This window comes from Hemicordylus capensis, chromosome 3, assembly GCF_027244095.1.
Source record: "Hemicordylus capensis ecotype Gifberg chromosome 3, rHemCap1.1.pri, whole genome shotgun sequence".
Taxonomy (NCBI): Eukaryota; Metazoa; Chordata; class Lepidosauria; order Squamata; family Cordylidae; genus Hemicordylus; species Hemicordylus capensis.
Window position 1 is genome coordinate 98,597,644 of NC_069659.1, and position 21,300 is coordinate 98,618,943.

General features: G+C 42.7%; 1 protein-coding gene across 2 annotated transcripts in view; it reads left to right on the forward strand.

Annotated features, from left to right (window-relative positions):
* Positions 1-2,085: 2,085 nt before the first annotated feature.
* NDP (norrin cystine knot growth factor NDP) overlaps positions 2,086-21,300 on the forward strand; it is a 50,438-nt gene continuing 31,223 nt past the window's right edge. For both annotated transcript variants that reach the window (XM_053308715.1, XM_053308713.1), the window contains exon 1: positions 2,086-2,271. The gene's annotated coding sequence lies outside the window, so the exon portion shown is untranslated. The remainder of the gene's footprint in view (positions 2,272-21,300) is intronic.

Consider the following 21,300-nt stretch of genomic DNA (forward strand, 5'->3'; position numbering starts at 1 on the left):
CAATCAGAAATATACCACTGACAGTGTTGGTTCTTCTTCCTCCATCCTTCTCCTCAGTGTTATTTAACTAAAGCTATTTAACTAAAGTGCAGCACAAGATGCATATTGTTTTCAGGCAACAAGATTTTAGCATTTCTTGTGCTCAATGGTGAAAGATATTACACAGCTGCATGGTATAGACTACATTTATTGCACAGATTATGGTCATATAGATTCACTGTCAGGAATTAGTTCATTCCTATAACTGTTAAACCCAGTTACCGGTGTGCATTATAATTTTCAGCTGTTGCTTCCCTTGCAAACTTAGAAGGGCAAATCGTTCTATTGTGAGTTTCACAAAATGGAGAACAATTTTTTGATTATGTTGTCTTTGATCCTTAGCATGTATTATTGCAAGTAAATTCCACTTAATGCTGTAGGAATTATTCCAAATGCACTAGTTTAGGACTGACTATATCTGAGAAGATATTGATCACATTCAAAGGAGCTCACTAGTAAGTGGCTTAAAATGGGTATGATTTCTTCTCTTGATGTAATGCTTATGTTCATTGTTGATATGTATAAGCCTTTAGATACAGAATCAGATGGGAATGGATCTAGACAGAGGTTCTGGATTGCACTGCTCAAGAGATGAATGAACCCCTTCTCCATGACAGTGCAAAGGGGATTCCAGTTTTTGTTTCAGCCACATGCAGGCATTTTTATAAAGGTATGAGAGAGATTAAATGAGGAACGTGTGTGTTGGGTAGGGGGGACACATTTCATAAAGGGGTGGGTGAGAGAAATGGCTCAGACTCAAGTTAAGCCAATCTAAAGCCAAAGTGGCCCACTTGCTTTCCATCCAGCCAAATCTGACTGTACAGTACATCAAGCCAAAGAATGTTTCCTTTGTTGTGTTCATGATGCTTACTCATCTATAAGCCATTCCCCTTTTAGAGGGGTCTATTTTTACAGCATAATTTCCATCTGTCTTTTGATCTTTTACCACATAAGAGGCTCGGATATTAACAATACCCAGCCTGCCCAAACCTAAAGAGACTGTGACAGCATCAACTCAGGACTCCTGTCCATTTGGGGGTCAGGGCTGCAGCTCAGACAGCAGCACTTGTGAACGGCATGACGTGTTGCCGCTCTTTAGCTCAGTGCATGACTTTATTTTTAATTAGCTAGATGGCTTTGTTGTTGTTTGTGTGTCATTAATCCTCTGAACGTGATAGAAATATATGGAGGAACTGAAAGGTCCATAGCAATAGAGCAAATCATATTCCATTTGCTATACACCTACTGGGAGTTTTCAGCTCCCGAATAATATGAAAAGTGAATGAATGGAGTGAACCCAATGTAAAAATGCAGAGAGAGCAAGGATGATAGAAACACAAGTCTGCAAGTACACATGAATTTTCAGTGAATTAACCTTGACCTTCTGGCCATTAATATGTGCATTTTGGAGTATTCACCTAAAACTGGCTTACAAACCTGCAGCATTTGTCAAATGCATGTCTATTCATTCAATACAATATGACCCGTCCGATCAACTGGAATAAGTCAGCACACCTCACGTATAAGATTCAAGTCATAAATCTTGCATAAATCACTCTAGTAACTCTTCACACAAAAGCTTACTTGTCACATAAATGTGAATAATGTGTAAATGGAAAAAAGCTACACTTGGCAGAGGGATATATTTTCCTGAAGCTCACTTCTTTTTTTAAATTTGAACTGCAAATTGTTAGCAGAGCTTAAATGAGTTTGTATCTAATCGAGTTATCGGGCAAACCATCCGCTTATTTATGACAGAATTAAGTTTGGACCTGAACTCTACCGCATTTCATGCCATCTCATGAGACATCCTGCATTTCAGAATATTTGCATCCACTTTTTCAATTCTCCAATGAGAAGTCTCTGCAGAAGGGAGCTTGACTGATGGTGTTTAGTGATTTCTCAGATAACAAGAGCTTCACATTTCTGTGGAATTCCCATTTGCTTGTGAGCTGCTGCTGCCGCCGCTACCCTGATTGATATATGACTGCAATGGCACTTTTCCATTTGACATTCTCTCTCTCTCTCTCTCTCTCTCTCTCTCTCTCTCTCTCTCTCTCTCTCTCTCTCTCTCGCTTAAACAACAGCACTAACTTTTGTGTGTTGCAAATATAAAAGGCAAGCCATGTGACAGAGGGACAGAAGAACAAAAGCATTGGGCAGTAACAAGACCTCTTTTTAGCGCTCAGTTTAGGAGTCCAAAAGGAGGTAGGAGCAACACATTTTCCAAAGGTAAGCACGTAATAAACAGCTTTCTACTGAATAGAAAATATTTCATGGCTAAAGTGCGAACGATTTGTCTTTTGACAGCCATGTATTCTTTCAGTGTCCTCTTTTGCTTTTAATGCATTTGGATTTAAAAATTACCTAGGATTCACTGCCTACATCTTTTTATTTCTAGTCTGCCTTTCAGTGTGTATCTGCTGAGGATGCTAGTATGCAGTCAATGAGAAACCAAAAGTGCTTCTGCATATGAAATTGTTGCATTAAATTAATGGCTTCTATATGAGGCTTTCTTTTGTAGCTTTGCACTGGCATTCATTTGTACAAGACTGGATGAGAAGGGGAAATGTTGGAGTGTTATGTGAGTTCACAAAGAGGCTAGGGTATCTCTCTTCAGCACTGTCTTTGTCCCATTACAGTGGAACTCCATGAACACAGGCAGTTGTCTTCTTTAAAACTGAGATATTGTTTACTTGTATAACAACTTATGTATGCTGATCCTGTGCCAGTCATCTGCTGGAGTACTTAGAATAATTTGAAACAATAGGCAATATTTATTTCTAGCTCAGTGCGTCATCCTTTGAAAGAAACACTTTTAGGTTTTGTGTGTGTTTTTTTAATTTTATTATTTATCCAAACTCCAGGGAAGTTTTGCTATGGAGTGCACAGCACTGGTTATGGATTAGGATGGATTTAGTATGTGCCTTTGATTGGTTAAAAACTGTGAGGAAATCCTCAGTGTTTGTCTTGGCTGCAGAACAGAGGAGATATATTGAGCAGCCAGCTTACCCCATCAGCACAACCAGTAATGCAATGTAGATGTCTTTGCGGCAAATGAAACCACAGGATGCTCAGGCAGGGCACAGCTTTCAGAAACAATGTGCGTGAACTCCAGTATTTGCTATTCAAAAATGTTTCTGTTATCCTGGAACCATTTTGGGGGGATGAGGGTGGGTGGTGTGTGTGTGTGTGTGTGTGTGTGTGTGTGTGTGTGTGTGTGTGTGTGTGTGTGTTACACTGTCAAGTTTAGAGCAGCATCGTTGTGGGAGACAAAGATGTAACAGAGTTTTAAAGAAAAGTATAATTGTGGAGTGAATGTTAAAGCATGAGATGTAGTGGGGGTACCTACATGGAGGTAATTAGGGTGGACAAATCCCCAAACAAAGCTCTGTTAAAGGCACCCAACACCACCAGAGGCTGAGAGTGTGAAGCAGTCCAGCAAGAAGTGAATATTCAACAGCAGCAAGCATGGTTGTAGCATTGCAAGCATGCAGTTATGCCTTCACTTTAATCTGTGCAACAAAACAACCAGGGATAGCGGCAAAACTAAATAAAAGAGAGCATTTTCTAAAGACTGCATTTGAATTTTAGAGAGAGGTGTGTCCTGCCAATTAGTTTAAGCACCAGAACAATAATCTTGCTTCAGAAACTGACTTAACTCCTCCAGCTCAAGTTCTTTTTCTGAGGGAACAGGCATAGTAGAATAACAGAAGAATCCTATGCATGTTTACTCAAAAGAAAGCCACTGTATTAAATGGGGCTTACTCCCAGGTTAGTATGCATAGAATTATACTATATATCTACTAGGAATGTTTTATAGCTGCCTCCCTCACAAACACAAAGTAATTTCATGTACATTTAACTAAGAGTTTATTCAGAAGCAACTCAATTTTCTCCTTCTCCTTCTGCTTCCCCTCCCTTTTCTTTTCTGATTCTACCCACCACAATTTCTACAGGATCCCCACTGGGACAAACTTCTCAACAACAAAACATAAAAGGTTATTGGATATAATACAACACATCCCCACCCCATTTATAACAACCAGAATTGAACTAAATTAAAATTCTTGAAAAACTTGAAGTATTTTTGGTGGTCTCCTGTCACAGACACTTATCCTAATTCTTGGGTTCTCCGGCACAGGAGCAGTTAGTGAGTGGTAAAGTGTGCTGTCAAGTAAATTTCGATTCCTGGCACCCACAGAACCCTGTGGCTTTCTTTTGGTAGAATACAGGAGGGGTTTACCGTTGCCTCCTCCTTTCAGCATCTTCCTATATTGCTGCTGCCCAGTATAGGTGTTTCCCATAGTCTGGGAAACATACCAGTGGGGATTCGAACCGGCAACCTTCTGCTTGTTAGTCAAGCATTTCCCCACTGGATCACTTAAGGTGATGGTTTAGTGAGTGGCACAGAGGATTTTTCTGGTACAGAAGATTGTCCTTCACTTTCATCAGCCTCCTCTGTGAGGTCAAAACTGGAGGCAAAGTCCTCTCCATTTCCTCTCTCTCGAGATGAGACCCCCCTTTCCTCTGGTCTCATAATATGCATGCTGGGAAATCTCAAACTGTTTCATTTCTTTCCATCATCCAGTAGGACAGAATCTGTTCAGATTCTGATTATTTGTTTTGGCCCAGAATATCAGGAACATCCCTTTCTCACTTTATAAGGCAGCCATATTCGAACCAAGCCCCCCCCCACACCCCTGTTTCACACCCCATTTCTGATCCACACACAATTTGTTTTTGTGTTGCTTCTCCCTAACCCGATCACAAATCTCTGCATCCTCAGAGTGAGATGGCATGAAAAGCCCCATCAGTTGTTGCCATTGGGTAAGCTGGGTGGTAGCTTTGTGTTTTCTCAGCAATTCAGACTGTGATTTTCTGCAGGCTTGGACTAGCCCACAGGGCAACACATATTCCCGGTGCACCCCCCTGCGCTCTGCCTCACTCAGTAGCAGTGAATATTCCCACCCTTAAGTACCCATTCTGCTCAAAACCCAGCGTCCTCCCCACATACATTCCATCGCCCTCTCAGTGACCCCAGTCCAGTCCTGATTTTCTGTAGTAGAATGAGGAGTAGTGTGATAAGCAAATAGAGTTTCATGGATTGCCTCTTCCCAGGGTTGTTGTTAAATAGTAGCCAGTTGTAAACATTTTTCACTAGCCTGTTCATTCTTTCCATTAAGCCATTCCATTGAGGATAGTACAAGGAAATAGTGTTGTGTTTTATCTCACAGTTATGCAAATATTACTCCATGTCAAATGAGGTAATATTACTCTATTGTCAATCACCAGTTCTTTAGGAAGGCCTTTTCTCACAAAAACAGCAGCCATGAACTGGATAGCAATAGCACTTACATTTATATACCGCTCTATAGCTGGAAGCTCTCTAAGCGGTTTACAATGATTTTAGCATATTGCCCCCCAACATTCTGGGTACTCATCTTGTTTGTAGTTGCATTGTCAGCAAATGAGACTTCTGGACACTTGGAATAGTAATCCACCATCATGATAGCAGAACTTTGTTTTGTCGGTTGGGTATCAAAAAGGCCCCATTATATCCAGAGCAAGTTTTCCCCAGGGACCATTTGGATACTAGTCAGGAGTCAAGTGTCAAGGGGTGTGAAAGTTGTCTTCAATTTGTCTGATACAGCACAAACCATATAGTGCTTGATAACATTTTCAATGTGTTTGTCCATACCTAGCAAGCAGAATCTTTCTCTGATTCGCCTTTTAGTCAAGCTCATGCCCAGATGATCTAGGTGGGCAATTTTGATAACTTTTGCTTGTAAGGAGGTTGGCGCCACCAAATGATCAGTCCTCAGCACCAGTTCATTGAGATGAGACAGCTCACTTGCTACGTGCATGTATGATTGAAGATGTTCAGGTACCTTGTTTTTGTGTGACCATCCATTAGTTATGTAGGGTTTAAGTTCAGGAAGCACTTGATCAGCACTGAGGGCCATTCATCCATGAGTGGATGAAGCTCTTTGCACAACTACTACTCCTTCATCCTCTTCTTCTGGGATCTCCTCTTGGTCTGGAAGTGGAAGACGAGATAAACAGTCTGCAATTGTATTCCAAAGACTTGGAAGATATTCCACCTGGAAATCAAAATCCATAAGTCTGGTAATCCATTTGGCTATTCTTGGAGTCACTTGGCTTGATCCCCGAGTAGTAAATGAAGCAGATAGGGGTTTCTGGTCTGACTATAAAGTGAATGTTCTGCCCCACATGTAAGTACTGAAGTGCCTCACTGCCCAGAAACAAGGCAGCTCCCAAATCATATACAGAAGCATCAGCATCATTGGTTTACAACAGTGTGCCTGTTGGTGTCAAAAGTTATGAGAGCAGGGCTTTTAGCAATGGCCTGTTTTGTATTCTGAAAACTATCCTTGCAGGATGCATCCCAGTTAAATCCCAGTAGCATTCTTTTTTAAAAGCATGGAACAACTTTTGAGGCCATTTTAAAAACAAATTTAGAGTAATACGCACAGTCCTAAAAATGATCAAAGTGCATCCTTGTTGTGGGGCTTTGGAACTTCCTGAATAGCTTTCACCAAGTCTGTTTTGGAATGTATGCCACTCTCAGATATTGTCTGTCCCAAGTATGTCACCGAGTGTGTGCAAAACTGAAATTTCTCTGCAGAGATAGTAAGTCCATGTTGTTGGAGTTTTCTTAAGACTCCTGTCAGTTTAGTGTCATGCTCCTCAGTGGTTTTTCCATACACTAAAATGTCATCCTGAAAGTAAGTGATGCCATGCGTAGTCCCAAAAATTGCATCCATCATTCTTTTAAATACTATTCTTTGAAATTACAGAGGTTAATCAAAAAGGCAATCTTTTGTACTGAGAAAGACCCTCTGGAGTAATGAAGGCTGTGTATTGTGAAAGGCTGTGTATTTCTTTCAGAGTTAGCAGCATTTCATTGATGTTGGGTAATGGATGACAATCCACCATATCCCCATGGGTGGATGTTTGAAGGCTGCAGGTGCAGATCTGATGTAGTAAGGAGTTTCTTGTAAAGCAGATGGGAAAAGATAGTGTATAGAGAACTGGAATCAGCCAGATCTGTACTTCATGGCCATTAAGCTTAAGTTTAACTTGACAATGTAGAGAAGTAGGCTCTGATTCTGTCACACTTAAAATGCTATCAGGAAGTGGTTCATCTGCCTCATGCTTATCATATGGTGCATCAGTAATGGAGTGGACAGCAGACCATAGCAAAGTGTCTCCTTTTTTGCACCTGTTGCAGGTGATCTTCTGTGTAGGACAGTGTGCAAAATTGGCTTTGTGGGCCGAGTCTCCACATTGGTAGCATTGGTAACTCCTTCTTTCTTGTTCTGCCACTTTCTGGGGCTGTGCCATATGAGAAGATTGGGTTGGGAAGGATTTAGACTGAACAGCCTTTATTTCTGGCAGTTGGTTTGCGGGGTACCAAATAGAGTGATTTGGCACAGTGAAGAACATTTCCAACCCTTCTAGCCATCTCTGTAACTTTACCCAAGGTAAGTTTGGAGCAATTTGTTTTCATAACAATCTGATCCCTGATAATTCAGTAAAGTTGGCAAACTAACAGGTTACACATAAGGCTCGCAGTGCTGTAACATAATGATCAATAGATTCACCAGGCAGTTGGGATCTAGAATAGAGCTTGTAACGTTCAGCAATCACATTCAAAGTAGGGTTGAAATAATAATCTAGGGCTTGAAGAACAGCTTCATAAGGATTGGCATCCACTTCCAAGTTGGCCAGAAAGGGCAAATGATGATATATTCCTTGGCCTTCAGGGCCCAGACAGTGAAGCAATATAACCTTCTGCTTTGCTGGAGGAAAATCAGGGGTCTGTGTATGATGAGGAGGCAATTGTAGAAATAGGACCTCCATTGTTTCCAGGGAAGGACCGGTTCTCTTGGGGTGGACAAGAAAAAAGGTGATGGTGGGCTATGAGCAATGCTGCAGTGGGCATCCAGTGAACAGCAGAGTCCAGGATTAAGAAGGAAAAAGTACCTTCGGGGCAGTGCAGGTCAGGAAATTGGAAAAACAATCAGCACCAGTGCTAGTAGAAAGCAGTTCAGGAATGTAGGTCCAGCAATGCAATGAAATAAGGTTTCAGGAACATTCACAAGCTTTGCAGGCTCACATGCTTAGCTGGTTCAAAAGCTCATCATCAAATATTTTATAGCTGCTTCCTTCATAACCATGAAGAAAACCAAGGCTTAATGAGATAATAATTGGTGCTGTGCAATTGCACGATTTCAGCTGAACAGAACTCCCCCCATACCAGTGGTTTTGGTTTTTTTGGGTCCAGGAACATCAATGAATACCACACATTAATCCAGATTTGTAATCCATGAGTGATGCTATAGAGAATGATGGATGCACAGAAATCACCATTTGGACTTAAGAGGAATGCTCTTTCAACTCCAGCAGATCTCATGTAGCCCTAACCTGTCTTTGCATATGCTTTGAATTCAGAGCAGGATCCCTGCCATCATTACCACTACAATGATTACAGATGTATTTAGACCTAGGGGAAGAAAAGAATTGCATCATGCTCTCAGGATGCAAAACAACTTACTGGAGGGGGCTGGGGGTCTAGAGAGGCAGAATCATCCTAGAGTAGAGAGATCCTCTCTGTTTCTTGCATGCCAAAGAAGTTGTTTACAATGTGTTGATCAGAAGCGTAACTTCATTGGCAGAGCACCCTCCTTCTCAAGTTGTACAATACAGTTTGAAAATGGGTGTTCTGTCATCTCAATGTAGACAGTGCCATGCATGAAATGCTTGCAGTATTACATAAATTACATGGGACTGAAAAGCATTATTGGGATGCAAGCAATATTTTCTCAAGCTGGTATAATGAAGTGCAAATGATTTCTGAAGAAAGATTCACACAGAAAACATCAGTCAGTGTATTCCCTTATACCCCTGAGGGTGTTAGCTCTGCAGAGTGGTATAGATTTTGTAAACCTGACATGCAAGCATGAGATATAGTACTGTGGGTGGAGAATGAGGATCTTGGCTTTCGTTTTTCCTTTATAACGTTTCTAGATGTTATTGCTCCAATGGTATTTATACACGTGTGTGGGCAGTGAAAGATGACGTTTCAGGAACCAGGGTGGAATTGAGCAGATTTTCCATAGTAAGGTAGGGTGTCCTTCAGTCCCTTACAGATCTCTTTGCTTATCTCCATGAGTCACAGAATCTTATTTACTGAATGTGCATTGTTTGTCCAGGCTTCAGAATTTTACTTAAATTGATACCAACTTATTGGCACAGAATTTTGATAATTATGTAGCACAAAACATGCTTTCTTATACTTCAAAGGTGGAAAGTTAGGTGTCCTTTTGACTTCAGGTGTTATAACCTGAAGTGCTGGTTCATGCTGGAGTGCTAATGCCAAGCTATCCAAGGTTGACCGTCACTAATGCAATGCAATTTGCACATTGTCTGTCTAGGTGGGAACAGCTGCCTCTACAGTTTTAGAAACATAGGCAGCACTGACCCACTGCATTAGATCAGCCTTGTTGGCTGCCCTGTCTCTGCCAGAGATCAGATCCTGCACCCATAGCCAAGACTGTGATGTAACAGTGGAAAGTACGACCCTTACTCTCTCAGCTATGTGGTTGTTGGGTAGAGATATCTGACACATGGTATCTGATATCTGAATGTGGCGAGGTTCAAAATGAAAGATGTCTTTTTCCCCTTTCATATCCTACAGAGTCGGTTGCAAACATGGACTGGGCATAGGCTAAACTGTTAATAACATGTAGCCTGTTTAACACAGTCTGAGGAAACTTGTTGCCCTCCTTGCACCCTAATGAGCATTAATAGGCATTCATGCCTCCAGTAGTTGCCGCCATGACCACATGCACACGTGTCACCAGATAGTTGGCATATGATTATTGCCCAATTGAACTGCATGTTACAATTCAAACTGTCATTGTTGAAAGAGATTTTTTTCCCTCATATCTCCGATAAGGTGGGAGGTGAGGCCTTCATGGTTTTCATATGCTATATGACAATTCTAAAAAAAAAAAGATGTTGTGAGAGGATCTGTGAGAGGGCAGCCATTCTTCTATTTCTGAGGGATGATTTTTAGCCTACTTTCCAGTAGGCTTATGAGATCATCCGGCATTCCATGTGTTTGTTCATACGTGTGTGTGTGTGTGTTCCCCATCAGCTTGGCAATGTCTGGACCAATATGAACCAATTCGGGTACAGTTGTAGGGACACCTCAATGGCATCGTGTGATGATGTCATCCACTCCAATTCAAGATGGCAGACACGTAAATGTTTGAGGCGCAAGTGGGCTAACTTGTGAACCGCCTAACCCAGGCCTGCTCAACTTAGGCCCCCCAGCTCTTTTGGGACTACAACACCCATAATACCAGCCACAGAAGCCAATAGCAAGGAATTATGGGAGTTGTAGGCCAACATCTCCAGAACGGCCAAAGTTGAGCAGCACTGGCCTAACCAATTAGAACCACAGCTGTAGGGACACATAGGTATGCCTCAAATAACAACAACAACAACAACAACAACAACCCCCAGTGAGGCACTACCTTGGTGTGGTTGTGGGGCTTGCATGCTCTGAGGAAGGTGAGAGCTATGCCAGAGGTCCAACCATACTGGACAGGTCTCACCAGAGGAGCCAGACAAAGAGTGCCTCTCCCATCAACAATATGGTGAGACATAACTTTAATAAATCTATACCGGATCAGTCATCGCCCAGGTCAACAAGGACCGTGCCAGGTGCTGGAGTCCCTGGACATCTGGTGGCAAGTGGGCAACAGGACTCAGGATCTTCAGTTGAGCAATCAGGGCTGGAGATTGCAAGGTTACTGGAAGAAACATCTCTTAACCGAAAAAAATATACGAAAAATGCCAACAAGGAAATAATGATCTGCTATTACAAGTCTAGTCCAACTAGAAGAGGTTATTTAAAAAGAATGTACCAAATTTGGAAAGAGAAGCATCCAGATACAGAAATAACAGAACAAAGGCTAGCAGACCAGAGAAGATTCATAATAAGAAACAAAGTATTCACAGGAGTAGAGCTGGAAGAACTGCAAAGAGTAACACAGGCTCAAGATATGGAAGAAGAATTACCACCAAGTTGCTCAGGCGCAGGTGGAGGAGGTTTTGGAAATAGAGGATGCCACTGTTGCTGAACTGTTTCAAAATCAAAACCAGGCAACCTCCCCTTTGCCTTCACCTCAAAAACCCGAATGCCGTTTAACAGAAAAGCAACAAGAACTAAAGCAAAAAAATACTGAGCACATGAACCAAACAACCACCAGGGTTCGACTTCGAGCTCTAAAAACAGTTGCCAAAAAGCAACTCGCTCAGACATTAAAAGATGTCAATGCTGCACTTGCAGAAATAACAACCAATAATGTGCAAGAAACAAACCAACTAATGTACAGTGCAGCAACAATAACAACACAAGAGCTCGGATATAAGATCAGTGGACCTGTAAAAAAAGAAAGCAGTGCATCACCTAAATGGAAGATTAGATTAGAAAATAAAATCTCCAGGCTCAGATCAGATCCTAGTAAATTGAAAGATATGAAAGACAAGAAGCTGAAGAATGAAAACACCAAACAGTATCTGATCCAAAAATACCACCTAGATTCAAGGAAAATGAGAGAAGTCCTGGAAATAATAAAGTAGCAAATAACAGCAGTGTCAAAGAAGATTAGCAGATACGAAGCCAGAATCACACAACACAGGCAGAATCTCCAATTCCAGTCGAATCAGAGACGTTTCTACCAAAGCATAGAAGGAGAAACTCCAAGAAACCTAGAAACACCCAATAAAGAAGAAACAGTGCAATTCTGGGGGAAATTATGGGACAATCCAATAGATTATAATAAAAAAAACAGGCTGGATGAAAGAGGTCAAAAAATGTAACCAACAAATGCAAGATCTAATAACACCAGAATTAATAAGTGAAAGAGCAAAGAAAATTAAAAATTGGATTGCTCCAGGTGACGATGAACTGCATGGCTTTTGGCTTAAACACCTAACAAGCCTTCATAAACAACTATCAAAACAGTTCAATCACATTTTGCAAGGAGGGGATATTGAACAATGGCTAACAACTGGGAAAACTCATCTCATCATGAAAGACCCAGCAAAAGGTGCAGTTCCAAGTAATTATAGAACAATAACCTGCCTGCCAACCATGTTCAAATTATTAACTGGAATAATAGCAGATGAAGTCATGCAACACTTATTAACTAACAAACAGCTTCCAGTTGAACAGAAAGGAAATTGCCCAAACACCAGAGGCACAAAAGACCAGCTGCTGATTGACAAAATGATTTTAGAAAATTGCAAGAGAAGAAAAACAAATCTAAGTGTTGCATGGATTGACTACAAGAAAGCCTTCGATTCATTGCCTCACACATGGATACTAAAATGTTTAGAAACAACTGGTGTCAGCAAAAACATTCAGATATTTATAAAAAAAGCAATGAGCATGTGGAGTACACAGTTAACAATCAATGGCGAGACACTTGGACAGGTTAGCAATACAAGAGGCATTTTCCAAGGGGACTCACTATCCCCTCTGTTGTTTGTAATCGCCATGACCCCACTTTCACAAATACTAAACAAAACAGGCCTCGGATACCAAACATCTAAAACATCAAGTAAAATCAACCATCTGCTGTACATGGACAATCTGAAGTTGTATGGAAAGTCCCAGTCAGAAATCAAATCACTGCTAAGCACTGTCCGTATATTCAGTAGCGATATAGCAATGGAGTTTGGACTAGACAAGTGTGCTGCATTAATAATGAACAGAGGGAAAATAACAAAAACAGAAGGAATAGAACTACCCAATGGAAGCAAGATCAAGAACCTGGAAGAGAAAGAACATTACAAATACTTGGGCATTCTCCAGGCTGATAACATTGCACACACTGAAGTTAAAAGAAAAATGGGAAGTGAATACATCAGGAGAGTTAGAAAAATCCTCAAGTCCAACTCAATGGCGGGAACACCATACAAGCCATAAACACCTGGGCTATACCTGTTATCAGATACACTGCAGGAATAATAGACTGGACCCAGGCAGAGCTAGAGATGCTGGATCGTAAGACCAGGAAAATCATGACCATCAATCATGCTCTGCACCCCCGCAGTTATGTGGATAGGCTATACCTCCCTCGCAGCTCAGGTGGAAGAGGAATGCTGCAAGTCCATCAAACAGTAGAGGAGGAGAAAAGAGGCCTTGAAGAATATATAAGGGACAGTGAAGAAAATGCATTTAAAATGGTCAAGAACGAGAAACTATTCAACACCAATGAAACAAAGCAGGCCTACAAGAAAGAACAAGTCAAGAACCGAGCAGAAAAATGGAAAAATAAGCCCCTGCATGGTCAATATTTGCACAATATAAGTGGAAAATCAGACATCACCAAGACCTGGCAATGGCTTAAGAATGGTAACTTGAAGAAAGAAACAGAGGGTTTAATACTGGCTGCACAAGAACAGGCACTAAGAACAAATGCAATAAGAGCAAAAGTCAAAAAATCCACAACAAACAGCAATTGCCGCCTTTGGAAAGAAGCAGATGAAACAGTGGACCACCTCAGAGGCGTAACTAGGGAAAACGGCGCCCAGGGCAAACACTGAAATTGCGCCCCCCCCACCTTTTTTAAGCACTGACATCTTGTCTCACCCTAAGAGATGTGGACTGCCTTGCCCATTTCAGCTCATGAATTGGAACAATGGTCCACACAGTGAACAGAGATCAAAAGTGTTAACTCCCATGTACCTGGCAGCTCTTTAAAAGACAACCTCTCTATATTTTGTTTCATTGTCTGATTTTTGTTCCCATCAGCTATATTATTCATACCAGTTTCCACTTGTTTAACAACAACAACAACAAACACCAGAGAAGCCCACGTCTTGGATGCATCTTGCCCCCGCCGCCGGGAGTTCTGCACGCACGCCCTCTCGCCAGCTCTCTCTCTCTCTCTCTCTCTCTCTCGCGTGTACTTACACACACCCTCCCGCAGTCGTGCAGGTGCCAGGGGCGCAACTGCTCCGCGCCCGGCCAGTGCCTGAAGGCTGCTTACCTAGCCCTGGCATGAAGGTGTTGAGGAACAAGCAGATGACGGCCACGGGGAACGGCATGTAGGGGATGGCGGCGAGCAGAGGTCCCTTCTTTTCCCTCACTTGCACCACCACCCCGCTGGAGGAGGTGGCGGCACCGCGGCAGCCCCTCGAACAGCGTCCCCAGCGGCTGCCCCGGCAGCAGAGTCCCCCTCTTTGGGACCATGGTCCATGACGCCTGTTGAAGCTTGCATGGGGCGGGGGGAAGGGAGCGAGAGGCAAAGCCGCCGCTCCCCAGAGGAGTCTCTGCTGGAGTGAGCCACCGCCGGAGCGGGAATCCGCTGCCGCCTCAGAAGGCACCTATGGAGTGGAGTGGAGGGAGCACAAGGCGAGGGACTGAACACACGCCCAGACTCCGGAGCGCTCGGTTTAAAGAGACAGTGCAGCAGAGCACGCTCTCTCACTCATCACACGCGCTCACTCCCTGCCTTGCGCCCAACCAGTTGTTTGGCCCGCGCCAGCACGCACGCGCTCTCTCGGCTTTACCTTCCCCGCGAAAGGCGCGCAAACATCTACCGTATATCTCATTCTCCCATTCCTGCCTTCCAAGACAAGTCCTCGTAACCTCAGAAACTCGCCGTCTCCAAGCACACATACTTAGGAGGCCAGCAAAGCAATGGGGGGGGGGGCGTGGGTGTGGAAGGGACCGCTCGTGGGGGAGGGGGCACCACCAACACGCTCCCTTGACTGCTGCTGCTGAGCCGGAGAAATTTTTATTTTTTAAAAAAAAATTAAAAAAAAATTTTTGGGATCAGCGGGGGTCATGGCGGCGCCCCCAACGTGACCCGCAAAGATGGCGCCCGGGGCATGTGCCCCCCCTGCCCCCCTATAGTTACGCCTCTGGACCACCTAATCAGCTGTTGTAAAAAGATCACACAGACTGACTACAAACAAAGGCATGACAAGGTAGCAGGGATGATACACTGGAACATCTGCAAAAAATACAAGCTACCTGTAGACAAAAATTGGTGGTACCATAAAATTGAAAAAGTGGTAGAAAATGAAGATGTAAAAATACTATGGGACTTCTGACTACAAACAGACAAACATCTGCCACACAATACACCAGATATAACTGTTGTTGAGAAGAAAGAAAAACAAGTTAAAATAATCGACATAGCAATACCAGGGGATAGCAGAATAGAAGAAAAAGAAATAGAAAAAATCACCAAATACAAAGATCTACAAATTGAAATTGAAAGGCTGTGGCAGAAAAAGACCAAAATAATCCCAGTGGTAATTGGCGCCCTAGGTGCAATTCCAAAACAACTTGAAGAGCACCTCAACACCATAGGGGCCACAGAAATCACCATCAGCCAATTACAAAAAGCAGCTTTACTGGGAACAGCCTATATTCTGCGACGATATCTATAAGAACAGCAACAACATTGACAATAAAATTCAGCCATCCTAGGTCCTTGGGAAGGACTTGATGTCTGGATAAAACAAACCAGTCAATAACATCTGTCTGACTGTGTAAATAAATAATAATAATGATGATGATAATTCAATTTCTATACCGCCCTTCCAAAAATGGCTCAGGGCGGTTTACATAGAGAAATAATAAATACATAAGGTGGATCCCTGTCCCCAAAGGGCTCACAATCTAAAAGATACATAAGATAGACACCAGCAACAGTCACTGGAAGTACTGTGCTGGGGGTGGACAGGGCCAGTTACTCTCCCCCTGCTAAATAAAGAGAATCACCACGGTAAAAGGTGCCTCTTTGCCAAGTTAGCAGGGGCCTCAATGGCATTGTTTGTGATGATGTTATCCACCCAGTTTCAAGATGGCAGATGTGTGAACATTTGAGGTACAAGTGGGCTAACTTGTGGTCTGCCTGACCGATCTGAACCAGATTTAGTCCAGTTGTAAGGATAGCAAAAGGAAAGTAGGCAGATTAGTTCTTACTAGAACAATTTATTCCCATACGCTGCAGAATTGAAAGGTAGAGAGAGAATCTAGTGATAGTTATAAAGTGAGCTCTGCACTATGTGTGTACACACAAAGGAAGCAACATGGGCATATAATACCAGGGGTATAGTGACATGTTCACGTTACAGGTGAAAATGTGGGAAGCAATGACAGGGGTGGTTCATGGGTGGTAGTATATCAGGTATATGCATGAATGCAAAAGGGAAGCTACTCTTTCCCCATTTATTCTGTCCAGTCCCAGCATAAGTCACAGGACTGGGTAACCAGAATGTCCTTCCTTGGGGGAACACAGGAAAGAGTTCCCATAGATGCCAGATATCTTCCTCAGGGCAATACTTAAATGTGTATGTATGATATCAGGTTAACATTTCCATATTTTTCTGACATGAATCCTGTACCTTGAATACAGGATTGGCAGGCAGAAATTCAGCAGGCAAAGCTTTTTCTAGCATGGCGATGCATTGGTGGGAAAAACTTTACCTGCCTCTCTTGCATCTGTTTAAGGCACATAAGCCCTGCCAGGGGAAAATAAAAGTCTACTCTAGATAACGCAAAGATGCTTTCCTAGATCCTAGCAGTGAGCTTTTTACCCCAGAGCTAGCACTCTGGTACCACCACGCAGAGCATCTGATGGAATTCGTCAGAGTAAATTGCAGTGATGGCACTAGTTGAAATGGTGTTTTAAAAAGTCTAGACAGAGTCATGGGACATAGATTTATTAATGGGTATTATACTAGCCATGATAACTAGATGGGATTTCTGTGGTCAGAGCCACCTCGAATACCAGTTGCTGGAGGCAAACATCAGGGGAAGTTTGTTGCCTTGATCCCCTTTTGCGAAGTTCCCAGAAGTATCTGGCTGATCACTGTGCTAGACTAGATCATTAAAAGTGGGATAGCATGGTGCAAGTGATGCATAGCTAACCGAGAACAATAGTCTAGCCTTAAGGAAAATGCTTTTCTGGACTCTTCAAGGTAAAATTTGACTTTTGTCCAGAAACACAAGCGAATGGCTAATAACATTGAAAATGCTTCAAAATGACCTCATTTGTACTACTATCCATTTATGCACCTTCTCTGACTCCAGATCCTATGAAGCAAAATCCTGTGGCAGTGAGTTCCATGTGGTCAACACATTGGAGAAGTTTTTCTTCTGCTGATTTTCAGTTGGCCTTACCTCTATGACATTGACAATTCACTTGTTCCTGTAACTTGGGAAAGGTTGGTTATAAAGCATAGCTTTATGATTCACTCCTTATGTGCCTTTTGGAAGAATACCTATAGGAATTATACTGTAAATGTTAGCTTCGATAATAAAATATCGGTGTGAACTCATTTGCCTGATTCCCTGCAGGCTAGGAAGTAGAGCATGCCCCTGGGCCACAATTCTGCTCGCAAATGTGGGGAGAGAGAGGCCGGGGGGGGGGGCTGTCGCCTGGTCTGACTTATGATCAGCTGTTATTTCCTTTTTATATGTGTCAGTGTGGAACATATTAAAATTTCTCAGTAATGGTATGCATGGAATCCCTCTGATGCCCCACCTCTAACTTAGCAGAACAATAAAAGCAAGGTTGTAGTAAGCCTCTGAGCAGCAGCTGGTTGTCTATATATTCCCTCTTTTTTCACATAATCTAATTCAGAATAGAATTCGGGTAGCACTGGCACTACCACTTCCAAGAGCCACTGCCTCTCATTCTGTTTGCTGGAATTTCATTGTGTAGCTCATCTGATCACAGTGCTTTATAAGTGGCAGACGATATATTCTTTCTCCTGAATGTTCTCACCATTTGTCCATCAAATGCTCAGCCCAGCTGATACCAAGGAGACTTGAGCCACTAGGAATTCCCCTATATCAATATTATTCTAGTGACTTAAACAACAAAACAAAAAACACCAATCGGTGTTAGGCAGTCTGCTGATAAGATTTTCATGCTTATTATAACTGAGCTGTAATCCACTTTGGCGTGGCAGTGTCGAGGGAGGGAGGGTTATGTTGCCCTTTAGGACATGCAAGTTTAGGATTGGAGTTAATTCTCAGAGTCTGGTTTGGCAAAGGTTAAGCATACCATGACAGTGACATGCACATCACTCCCATAGCACTGAGGCTCAGACTGAATGGGAGCTTGGAGGTTGCTAAAAGAAATGAATTTATATCTGCGAGTCTTTCATCTGCTTTCATTCAGTCCCTCCTTCAAGGAAATGTCCATTTGACTGACAAAATTAAAAATTTTGACTCCAGGATTTGACTCCAGTCCAGGTATAATGCAACAAGGGTATTTATTTATTTTTACTTGATTTTTATTTTAATCCTTATATGAAATTCCTAGGTGAGGTCCTTGAGAATAGCTTTTCTTCGTGGTGGTGATACATTGAAGATTAGCAATTAGGTGTTAGTACTGTTGCTACTTGCAAGTCTTTGGAACAAATAAAGCAGTACTTTGTCAATGAGAATATTACGGAATCAATAAAATAGAACCAACATTTGTTCATACATAATAACAATTGTTTGTAATGTGTGTGACCCAGCCCATGCTTTTCTGGTAGCTCTAACGTGCTGGAATCTGGAGTAATCCCAACTCAGATTAGATTGTTCTTGCTCACACCCCCTCATTCATTGTCAAGGGGCCTCTTTCACCTGAGGAAGGTGTGTTTTGGTTTATTGATGATTGTAACTTAAAAGTAGTGATGGATCATATGATAGTTTGAGGACTCTTTTCAAACTGGGTTGGTTTCTTTTTTCAGTTTTGGTTTCAGTCTGCACAGGCCAGCTCTTGATGTGCATATGCTTACCACATGCTGAGGCTCCAAACTGCCACTCAGGGGCATATCTAGGGTGGGGCAGGCAGGGCACATGCCCCGGGCACCACTTGAAGGGGGGCGCCATTTTGTAAAATAAAAATAAAATTTTAAAAAGCCACCAAAAACAAAATGGCCACCGTGCATGCTCAAATGGCCTCTGTGAGGCCCTAATCCATGCCAAGCCTTGCAGAGGCCATTTGAGCATGTGCAGCAGCCATTTTGTTTTCAGCGGCCATTTTTTTTTAAAAAAACTATTTTTAAAAATGGCCACTGCACATGCTCAAATGGTCCCTGTGAGGCCCTAGAGGCCAGTGTGGGAGGGGAACCTTTGCAGGACCCCCCATGGCCTTTCGGAAGCCCCCCAATGGGCTACAGGTAAAAAAATTTTAAAAAAATAATATACTATAAGTCACTATACACATATTCAGATTGGCACTATGTACAGAGAATCAGGGCTTGTGAATACTGAGCTGAAGCTTATGAGCTAGGATTTTATTCATTTGCTCTTATTTTGCTTCTTGTGATAAGTGAGTTAAATGTGATGTATTAATAATATGGCTATTAATGGTGAGTTTGTCTTTGAATCAGTGTGAAATCCTTAGTATTAATACCCACTGGGAGTTCTTTGCTCTCTTTCTCTCATTTTAACTGTCTTTCTGAAATACTAGAATATATTCCAAGCAGTGACACAGTTTACTCTGCATATCCTTTAATTATTTTCAGAGTATCTGGGAAAAGTCAAATTCTCAATTTATTTTTAAAACTTATGTAATAGTGATGCTACAATGCATAGTAGAGAATTAGACAGGCACTTCTGTTTAGTTTTCTAAGGACACCTCCACATAGTATTTGGGTATTTCATGAGCCCCAGCATACTGAAATTTGTAGTTTTCTAGAATTTTTTGGTCTGGCTACGTCCACTGCTAAATAGTTTTGGAAATATTAAAAGATTAATGCGTTTGACTTGTATTTTTGAGCTGATACTATGGTAAAGTTATCTGAAAGATGGGTATCAGATGTTTGGACAGGGGGCGCAATTTCAGTGCTTGCCCTAGGTGCTATTTCCCCTAGATACGCCTCTGCTGCCACTCCAAACATAGCCACTCCAAACAGTGGGTATGACCACTGGGCACAGGCTGGATTGACTTTTCTGTCACCTTATGTGGTGCAGCAGGGAAATGCTTGACTACCAAGCAGAAGGTTTGAATCCCTGCTGGTATGTAACACCTATATTGGGCAGCAGCGATATAGGAAGATGCTGAAAGGCATCATCTCATACTGCATGGGAGGAGACAATGGTAAACCACTCCTGTATTCTACCAAAAGAAAACCACAGGGCTTTGTGGGCACCAGGAGTCAAAACCGACTTTATGACACACTTTACCTTTACTTTAATGCAAATAAGCTTAAGGTGAGTGGTCACTTGCAGAGGTTCACCACCTACTCAGACACCAGAACACTAATGAACATAGGGGCGGAGCTACCATTGGGTGAACGGGTTCAAAGAACCCCGGCTGTCACCAATCAGGGGCCCCAGACACACACCCCGCGTCTGAGGTCAGATGCGGGGGGTATTATTTCAGTCCCAAACGGGGCCACACAGCCCTGTTTGGAGCCGAAATCGGCCTGCACCACATTGGCAGCACAGCTGGAGTGACTCTCCCTGCCTTAAAGACTGCATTTGTGAAGCTTTTTCGCCCGGCCAGCAGCCTGATTCTGGTGGAAGAAGGGCCAAAGGTCTGTGGGAGGTGCGAGGACAAGTGTTCCTGTGCTTCTTAGCTGCAATGATGGAGAGAGAGAATGAGGCGATCTCTAGCACTTTGGCTGCAAGCCTGAGCACCACTGTTGCTCGAAATATCCCTGAAGTTGACATCAGCTAGTTTCACTGAGCTTGGTGAGATTTTCCGATACGTACGTTTCCATGATTATAATCCTTAATTATATTTCTCTTAGTTTAGTTCCAACCACCCATTTCATTCTAGTGCAAAGTTTTTATCTTACAATGAAGTTATATACTCTCCCACAATTTTAAGAAATTTACCTGTAGTTGATAACAATTGTGATGCTGGTGGACTGAAAAGGCCTCCAATTAGAAAATAAAGAGCAGCCTAGCCCAGGAATGCCAGGAACCCCATGCAGGGATGTGCACGAACCGGTTCGCTGGCCATGTTGGAGACCTGCGAACTGGTTCACTTGTCTGGTGGTCTGACGAACCGCCGGCGGGGGTGGGTGGGGTGTTGCTTTAAGGGTGGAGGGTTGTACTTACCCCTCCTGCCTCTTTCCCCCCTCCAGTGCTCCAGTTTTCAGCAAAATCTTTGGGGCAGCAGCGTTCCTCCCTGCCACCCCTGCCCCCTTGTTGTTGGCCAAAGCTGGAAGTAACACGAGCAGATGCAC